Raw genomic sequence first — 10,259 nt, 5'->3', positions numbered from 1 at the left:
AAAGTCCGCCACTCTTAATGCTGGAAGTAATGTGAGAATGCACATGTGCAGAGCATTTGGACCATATCACTCCAGTCTCTTGGCTAGGGTTGCCAACCTCCAGGTAGCGGCAGAAGATCTCCTGCTATTACAGCTGATCTCCAGCCGATGGAGAACAGTTCACCTGAAGAAAATGGCTGCTTTGGCAATTGGACTCAATGGCATTGAAGTCCCTCCCCTCCCCAGACCCCACCCTTCTCAGGCTACGCCCCCAAAACCTCCCACTGGTGGCAAAGAGGGACCTGGCAACCCTACTCTTGGCCATCTATGGTGGCCCCCTTTTTATTTCTGGACCCAATTTAATGTGCTGGTGTTGACCTTTAAAGCCCTATATGACTTGGGACCAGCATACCTGAAGGAGCACCCATAAGAACATACATGATTGCTAATATTATCTTCCAACGCCCTACTTTGGATGAGATTAGGCAGGTGACAACCTGAGAGAGGGCCTTCATGGCCACGACACCAAAACAATGGAATTATCACCTCAGGGATATTTGTCTCCTTTCCTCACTGTATTCCACCAGCAGAAGACTTTTTGTTTCATTTGGCATTCCATCAATTATACCTCCATTCTGCCTATGATTTGATTACTGTTTATATGCGTTTCGTATGTATTTTAACTTTGGCCTTAATTGTTTTTATACATTGGTTTTATGATATGTTTTTATTTTTTATTGTTTTTATATATATATATATATATATATATATATATATATATATATATATATATATATATATATATATATATATATATATATATATATATATATATATATATATAGCCTTCGACAATATTTTAAATCTAATTCTTTGGACTGGGGCTTACTCCCAAGAAAGCATGCTTAGTACTGCAGCCTAAGCAGAGACCAATGATACCGCATTCAGGGAAATGATGCTACAGATCTACCTATTATGAATCTCCCAAGTTGCATCAAGTTTGAAAATGTCACCAGAACAAATCTTACATTTTCCACAAGCATATAAAACTAGACATAAAAATCCTTCTTTAACAATGCAAAGACTATGCAACCCCAGGGAGACAGACAAAACAAATCTAGTGCAGAGTACAAACTCTCACAGACACAGCCCCTTCTCCTTCCCTTCCTCTAGTCTGCCCTCCACTTTTTTTCTTGTGGGGAAAGCTACCCTTTTAGAGGCATGCTTTTAGTCTCCCACACCCAACTCCAGGTGGTTTACATTATGTATGATGCATACCAAAAACAAAAGGAGAGGAAGCACAGCAGTTTACCAAGGGCACAATTCCCACAAACACTTCACAATTAATCTGCACAACGAGGTGCTGCCTATCTGAAAGGAGCAGTCCTACTAAAATGTGTTCTCTTTCTTTTAAAAGGGGCATGGGCAGTAATCCTCTTCAGTACTTTAGAAAGAATGCAAAAAATCCTTCACAAATACAGTTGCCAACTCCAGGGAACTGAATTGGGAAATTCCTGGATATTTGGGGAGTGGAACCTGGGGAGGGGAGGGGAGGTTTTGGGAAAGGGAAGGACCTCAGCAGGGTATAATGCCATAGAATCCACCCTCCAGGGGAAATGATTTTTGTCACCTGAAGATTGGTTGTAATTCTGGGGAATTGTCTGCCTCTGGTAACAACCCTGGACTTGTTTGGTGGTCTCCCATTCAAATACTAACCAGGGCCAATTCTGCTTAGCTTCCAACAATTGACAAGATTAGGTTAGTCTGGGCTATCAAGGTCAGGTAGCCCAGTATAATTTGTGCTGGGAAAATGCAGTATCTGCTCAACAGAAATATTACTTTCAAAGACATCTAGGATCTCCCAGTTACTAAATAAAATAATAACAATTTCTAATTGATTATTCTATAAACCAGTCATTTGGAGCTAGTCTGAAAATAAAAATATACACGTTTCCTTTCACTGGGGTACAGATGATTAAGAATCTTCCATTTCATCCAAGAGGTTTCTGCTTCATCTTATTCTTTTTTTTTAATTATTATTATTTCTTTTTATACAAGTTTCAAATATATATTTCTTATTCAGCATACATTGTTTGTATATCGTACTTTTCTCATTCCCTTTCCACCCCTCCCATCCCCCTCCCTAACCCCGCTTCTTCTCCTTGTAATTTTTAGTCTCAACCCCAGCCACGGGCACAAAGTCTGGATCTTCCACCGAATGTCTTTTCTTCCTTCCATTGATATCCACTCTAAGTAGGTCTTCCATCTACTCCTGATTTCCCTGTTCTTATCTTCCCATGAAGTCTTCTGACGCATCATCTCGATGATATCCGACTGTATAAATTCAAACAGATAGTTGTGCCAGATTTCTATAGTCCATTTACTTTTATCCTTCCAACCCAGAGCTATTACTGCTTTGCTTGCTAATAACATAGCCTTGAATGTGGCTTGATCCCTTTTGTTTACCACCAAGTTCCCTGTTGTACTCATTAACATTAGCTTAAAATCTATGGTTAAGGGTACTTTATATATTCTCCTTATAATTTTTAGTATTTGTGCCCAAAAGTCCCTAACCTCTGGGCATTCCCACCACATGTGGGAGAACCATCCTTTAGATTGTCTACAATGCCAGAACATGGGGCTTAGTCCCGGAATCATATTCGCTAATTGCGCTGGTGTTTTATACCATTTTGTAAAAAAAATTATGTTCTAACTCATTAAATTTAATCTTTTTAATTTCCTCTAATCCTTTCATAATTTTACCTGCTGAGTTTTCTGATATCTGACCTTCCTTACTCCAAGTTTTTTGTAAATATGATATTGTCTTATCTTTGTTTGATATCATTTTCCTTTAATTTTTTCCTGCCAATCCTTGTTTTGATTTTTGCATTTCTTTATATATTTCTTCCATTGGTTCCTCTGACCATATTTCCCCTTTTTCATTGATCATTTTAACCCTTCTGTAGAGGCCTGTTTTTTTAACCAATGTTGCTTGCCTATCTCTTCTACTATCTCCTGTAAAGGTTTTAGGGTTCCTCCTCTGTACATATCTCCCAGTCTATAGTATCCTTTTGACCTTAGGATTTCCCACTATTTACATTCCCTCATTTCAGTGTGCATAGTCTCTAGCAGTGCCCATCTTGAAGTCCTTCCTAGCCATAAAGGTTGCCATTTATTCCATACCTCTAGCGCTGAGCGTCTGGGCCCTATGGTTAATTTTAAATCTTTACTTATAACTTTTGAGAAAATACCAAATCTTCCTATGTCACTGTTGATCTTGTTTTCAAATCTAACCCATTTCTGGTCACTTTCTTCCCCTATCTCTACTAATGACTTTAATTGAAAGGCGGCGTAGTAGCAATTCAAATCAGGGACTCCCCAAGCCAATTCTGATCTGTGGCTATATGCCAACCTTTTTTGAATTCTACATTTTTTGCTATCAAATATCCACCCTCTTATCATTCTATTCCAGTGTTCTAATTTTTTGTACTAATTCCTAGTGGTATCGTCTGAAATAAATACGTTAACTTAGGCACCCAGAACATTTTAGTGCTTCATCTTATTCTTACCACAAACATTTCTTTTTTATTTCATTAAAAAAAACCACACAAAGTAAAAATCATTTTGTGAATGAAGTGTTCGGCAGAGTTCTGAAATTAATGTTGAAAAGCTGTGGGTAATTATTTTCTTTCCTATAACTTGAAGTTCAATCTGCCAAATTCATCAATTCTCTGCTTTTTTCACATGTCAGTTCCCAGTTCCAGGTTTGATAAATGATTTTAATTGTATCCTGTCACTAAATGGAATCCCATCACAACTTGGCAACAGGAAATTGTATGCATTTGCACTTAGAGATTAAATTCATGCTACACCTTTAAAACAAACCAGCACCTTCTGTGATTTTTTTACAATGGGGAAAAAAAAAGAATTGGTCTCCTGTAAGACAAAGAAATAAATAAACAAACATATTTCCCTGAGCATGCATACTCTCCAATTTGTTTTAAGAGAAACTACTGCACTGCATTTCTGAAGATATTGTTCTGAGATATTGTTACCATGACCCAGGGCCCCAGGTTTCTTCCAGGGTACACACCACTCTAATGAAAATGAAACTTCCCATCTGCTTGAATGGAAAAGGCAGCTTTGTATGTCCAAAAGTGAATGGGGGGGGGGGCATCAGAAGCCCTCCTCACTCTCAAGGAATTGTTATATGGAAATGGAATATGCAATGCATGGATTGCATGAATTCTAAAACTGTCTTCCATGAGAGCTCTGTAGCACAGCAACTTAGAGAACAAGCAGTGATCCAGGTGGTCTCTGGTTCAAAATAAGATCTCATCTACAAAATCCCTAGATGGTCTTAGGCAAGCCACTCACTTGCAGCCCCACTGCATTTTGCAAGTAGGGTGGCCAACCTCCAGGTAGTAGCTGGAGATCTCCTGCTATTACAACTGATCTCCAGTCGATAGAGATCAGTTCCCCTGGAGAAAATGGCCGCTTTGGCCATTGGACTCTATGGCATTGAAGTTCCTCCCCGCCCCAAACCCTGCCCTCCACAGGCTCCGCCCCAAAAACCTCCCACTAGTGGCGAAGAGGGCAACCCTATTTGCAAGCGAAATGTTGAACACTCTGAAATGCCTGTTAAGTATTTCCAAGTGTTTGACAGAGATGCCCACAAAAATGCAATCTGGAGCCTGAAGGGCTCACTCCACAAGTAGCCACTCTGGGAATTGCAGCTTAGGCCATAGGGTTGCCAGGTGCCCGGTGGTAGCGGGCAAACCACCTGCCAATCCACCCCTCTGCCTTCCAAACAGCTGAGGGTCGGTGGGCAAACGTGCATGCGTGCCTACACACTGCGGCACGTCACTATCCAGTTTACACCCAGAAGCGCTGCATCACGAGGGGCCTTATACCAGTTAAACTGTGTTTGAGTGGTAAAAGTCCCCTTGCAATGTGTTTTTCACCTGGAAGTGCCGCATCGCAAGGGGCCCTTTACCACTCAAACTCAGCTCTGCCCCAAAAGCCTCCCGCCGGAGGAGGCGGGGGACCTGGCAACCATAGTAGGCCAGGCCAGCAGAGGCAGGTAACTGACAGAGCCAATGAGGGAAGGGCTGAAGCTCTTTCTCTGACTTGCCTCCTGAACTCTGGCTTCTCAATTGTTGTGAAAGAACTAGCTCCCACTCCTTGTTCCATACACTTGTTTTATGTCCATGCAGTTCCCATGATCCTCCCAACACAGCCCTTTTGGATGGCAACGGGGAACTCCTCCTCCCTTTCTCACCAGAAGAAAAGCTGGTTGAATCTGGCCCATTAAGAATTAGAGATTTGCCAGTCACTTGTAAATACCTGACTTCAAAATATCCTGCAATCATCAACACTCCTTTAAATTGCCACTTAAAACCCTTGCAACCAATTGCCTTGCAGATTATTTGTGCTGTGTATAATTACAACATCTTTCTTTCTCTCTCCATTTCTTTACTGTTTCCTGATTGAACCTGCACTAACATATTCTCTGTTTACTGATTCTCATGATTATAAATGTCAGGGTATTCCTGCTAAAGTGGCATAGAATTAGGATCAGCTTCTAATGGCAGCATCGGTTTGAATTAAGCCGTCTTTGCAACAAATGTGATCCTTTATTGAATGCCATTTTATATGTTATCTCTGTGGTATGACCGCTGCTTTTCTATGATCATGTGGGGTGGAGTGAGGCATGCATCTGGGATGCTATGGTACCTCTGGCTGCCAGGAAGGTGTGGTTTTGTCATGGTAAGGTCTTGTGTGATCTACCCATCTCATCTAATTACAACATTTAGATGTGGTATTCAGCTCCCGGATAAGTAACCTGCAAAGCTAATGTTTAAATTAGCCCTGAATTGCTTTGCCAGTTCATCAGAAAGGTAAGAGAAGGTCACAGTGGGCAAAGGTGCAGTGTGCCGTGAAGTCTTGGCCATTATCATGGAAGCCTTGTTTCCTAGCTTTGGGGGTCTTGTATTGTTTCCAAACCCATGATCCTCTGTTTCAGAGCAAGCACCGCTGGCAATTGCTGCCCAGATTCTATGGGAAAGTGTTTGGCCAATTATATGCTGACATGTTTATCTTGCTAGCTGTCAGGATGAGTAAGTATGCAGGCTGAATACTATCATTCAGCCTGAATGGAGAAATAGCTACCACTCACAAAATCTGACAGAATGAATACATTTTCAAACACGATCTGTCAGATTCCTATTAATCTTTTGGCTCTGATCCCATTGTGATTGATCTTAAACTGGGGTCATGCTGACTAGCAACTTAAAATGGTAGCCTTTTGCTTTCCTTCAATGAATGTAGGCAGCGACATGAGACAGTGACTGTCTGTTGATCAGTCTTCCAATTAGGTTGCCCCCGCCCTTCCACTTGCCCATACATTTGTGTGTCTTTTAAACATCTAATTACACTTATGAATCCCAAAGAACGCTTACAGTTGGGGATTTAACACTAATCCAATGGAAAAAGGAATGCAACTGCTTCTGGGCATCTGTCTTCTCCTGCCCCTTCCCTCCTCCCCCGGCTACCTATCAGGCAGTCATTCATGAGGAGCTGCAAAACCGAGTGAGAAAAACAGCACACGCAGAGTGAGACTCATTCCCTGCAGCACAAATATCACACTGTACTCCAAGGAACACGAAGTACAGAGCTGCCTAGAACGTCAACAGGTCATTTCCTGCGTGTTCTAAGATGGACCAGCCCAAGGCAGAGATTGGTGGCAGGCTGATCCGTTGCTTCCCATGATCAAGAGCAGAGCTGGTTTCCCTCCCACCTCCACCCCACACACAACATTTCCATCTCCCGCGATGTCAGAGCATCTCGGCCACATCCAAAAACATCCGGCCCTGGCTCATTTCCCCTCTCGTATTTACAGAAGGGTGAAAAAAGAGTGGACTGAAGTTCTTCCAGACCTTCAAAGTTTTTTAAAAAAGGTTTGCTAGAGTGTTGGCATCTTGTTTATGAAGCAGAGGCCTGTGAAACTCCTCTGGGAAAGGGGGGTGGAGCAGCAGGGGCAATAGCAACAAAGCTTTACAAATTGTGATCAAAGTGTAGGCAAGTAGAAACAAAACTCTTGAATCCCCAGATTTACTTTATAAAACTGGCGAGAGATTATATTCATTCAAAAATTCTCATCCCCATTACTTGGAAAGAATCGCAACTCTGCTTACAAGTCTGAGATTTGTAGCTGACTATTCCCAACCCCTGCAGTACAACGCGGTTGCTGTCTATCCATCTATCCAGCCATCCATCTCCCCCTAAGTTAAACTTAAAAAGCAAAACTGCCATCATGTAGCAGGGAAACCATTTCATACTTCAGTTCATGGGGCGAAGATTTCAGTAGGTTTGGCAAGATTTACAGCTGATCTTGCTCTTGGCTGGATTCAAGTGTTTCAGATTAAGTTGCGAAAAAAATCCCCTGTGAATCTTAAGAGATTTGTCGCCGTTCTTTTCTTCTTTTAGACCACTCACATTACAGTCAGCCTTCAGAATCCTTGGGGCCCTGTTATTGTTATTCTTGAGCCAGCATGGTGTAGTGGTTAGCATGTTGGACTAGGATCTGGGAGACCCAGGTTCAATTCCCCACTCTGCCATGGAAACTTGCTTGGGTGACTTTGAGCCAGTCAAATACTCTCAGCCTCACCTACCTCACAGGCTGAAAGTTGGGGTATAGATGAAGTAAGTAAAAATAAACTAGTGAGCTGGCCTGAAAGAACAGGTGCTCCCGATGATCCAAAGAGGTATGGGATAAATTCATCAATTGCCCTCTTTCCATATAATTTAAATGACACCTCTGCCATTCCCTGATTTTAAAAAATGTAAACTGAATCATAAAGCAAACGAATACGAAGCCTTTATTGGCATTAGTTATACAAACACTAGCATCTATATAAACATGATAAAAACAGTTTAGGGATTTATAAAGTACTTCAAGGGGATGTAAGGTGAATGTCTGGATCTCAAGAGAGTTTTAAAAGGCTCCATTCTTAGTGGCAAAGAGAATCTTGGCTATTTTCATTCGAACGATTGAACTAGATATTTATAAGGTTCAGTTGACTGTTTACTGGTAAACATCTTTGGTACAAAAGGAGGCATTCTGAAATGGACAAAATATCCTCTGAACACACACACACACACACACACACACACACACACACACCAGAATGCTCACCCCTTTTGTGCCTGGCTGTTGCTACCATAAGCTCTGAGAGGGCATCTTGTCAAGAGACAGAAGAGAATGATAATTTTCAAAGGGGGAAAAGGACACTTCTGCATCATCCAGTGGGACTGAGGAAAGGCTGTTTTTTAGTGTAAGGCCACCCACCCACAGGAACGCTTTGCCTCTACTGCCAAGAAAGTACTGGGGAATCTGCTTTTTTCCCTTTGGGGAAGGAAAGAACTGATGCTACGGGGGTGGGCCTTACTAACTGCAAATGTGTACATTTTTTGCCCCTTTTCAAGCCTCCCAAATGGTCGCTGCATAGGGAGACATAACTGGCAATGAAATGGACCCCCTTCCTCATTCAGCTTGCATGTTTATTTTATCCCTCTATATCTGGTCATTTGACACAATTCTGAATCCCTACATTAGGTAAGAAAAGTTATTTTAAAAAAAAAACCTTCAGTGTAATATTCTAGTGTTAAGAGAACAGCTATAGTGTGTGACAGCTGAGAGTTGTCACATGGATGGATTTAAAGTGGTTGCCACACACCTACTGGCCCTCAGAGAGGAATTAGCTGAGTAAACTATGCCAGCTGTCCTGCAGGTGCACAGTGTAATGTCAAAGCTGGATTTCTTTGCACACAACCTCTCCACTTGAGGCCAACCATTTATTTAAGTCTCTCTGTGCACGATGCTGCATGCTCAGCCAAAGCTGTCTGATGTGTGCTGTGAATGCAAGTGACGTCTTTGTTCAAAATCTTCACAACCTACATTTAGAAATATGCAATCCAAAAATGAAATTTCACTAAGGCTGGTTCAGGGAAAGAAACAGACAACCAAATAGTGGAATGCTCTTATGAATCATCTCCAACTGTTGGGTCCAAAGAAAAAGTCCCTCAGGAATGTTCCCCTTTCCTTGAAACTGATATTACATAAGAAAGTTATTCTTCCACTGGCTCAAATTCCAAACAATGGGAAGCAATACTAAGCAGGCCCACTTGGAGGTAAGTCCCCTTTTATTCAATGAGGCTTAATTCCAAGAAAGTTTAGGATTGCAGCCTTCATCCTGAAAAGAAGGGTGCAACTAGAATATGTCTGTATGTCCACCACCTTCCCTTGTGAGCTAAAGTAAAGTTGCACATGTGTGAATTTATTTTCTGTGCTTCAAAATGGGACCAGTGGACTCACCATGCTCAGCTGGTTCTGGGCCAGTTTTGTGGTATGTGAAAGGACTCAACGGCATTGTATGCAAGGAATTGTTCCAGCACAGAGCCAGAATTTAAAAAATAGACCAATTATTTGTTTAGTGGGTGACATATTGATAATACCCCATTCCCTCTTCCTTACCGTCCCCTGGCAACTAGTGCAGGTTATGATTTGTACAGCTGAGCAGAGAGTGAAATTCTCCATCAGTCAAAACACTTTTTATATTGTATGACATAAATACTAGGCACATAGATGGCACTTAATGGGCTGACAGTAGGAAGCCTGAGTTATGTTAGTAATCCTGAGGTCTGTCAAGGAGAATGGTTTTCAAGTGAAAGAGAACATGGTGTCCTAGGTCAGGAAGACAAGACGGATGGAGGTAGAATTGAGGGTTACGTACGCCTTGAGAAATATTTTGAAATATACCAAGGCTTTGTGTTCAACAATGTAATTACATAAAGGAATTCAGGACCAAGATGTTCTCCTTACATGGCAAATGGAAAGTACTTGTGCTGAAGCTACAAGCTTAATTTAGTTTAATTGTTAGGTTCATTACCTATGGCTTCAATTATTTATTCAGTTGAGGGCCAGTTTTTATCAGGATGAAAATTAATGGCACAGTAATTAGTTTTTAGTTTAGTGTGTTACCAGAATTGTTAAAAAATAATATATTAAAATAATATATATATAAAGGGAGATATTGAAGATCACCTTTGTATATGATGATTATTGGTTGATTTTGTTTATAAAGGTTTAAATGCACACTATGTTCAATATCTCAGAAAGTGTCTATGTTGAGGTTTTGGTAATATGCAGCTATTTAAATGCAATAAACTAATAATTTAATGAGCTAAATGGCATATGACTGGCAGTGCAAACCTATGTG

This window comes from Euleptes europaea, chromosome 8 (assembly GCF_029931775.1).
Source record: "Euleptes europaea isolate rEulEur1 chromosome 8, rEulEur1.hap1, whole genome shotgun sequence".
NCBI classification, from domain to species: domain Eukaryota; kingdom Metazoa; phylum Chordata; class Lepidosauria; order Squamata; family Sphaerodactylidae; genus Euleptes; species Euleptes europaea.
The sequence above is the reverse complement of the archived record's forward strand: the minus strand, read 5'-3'. Positions refer to the sequence as shown.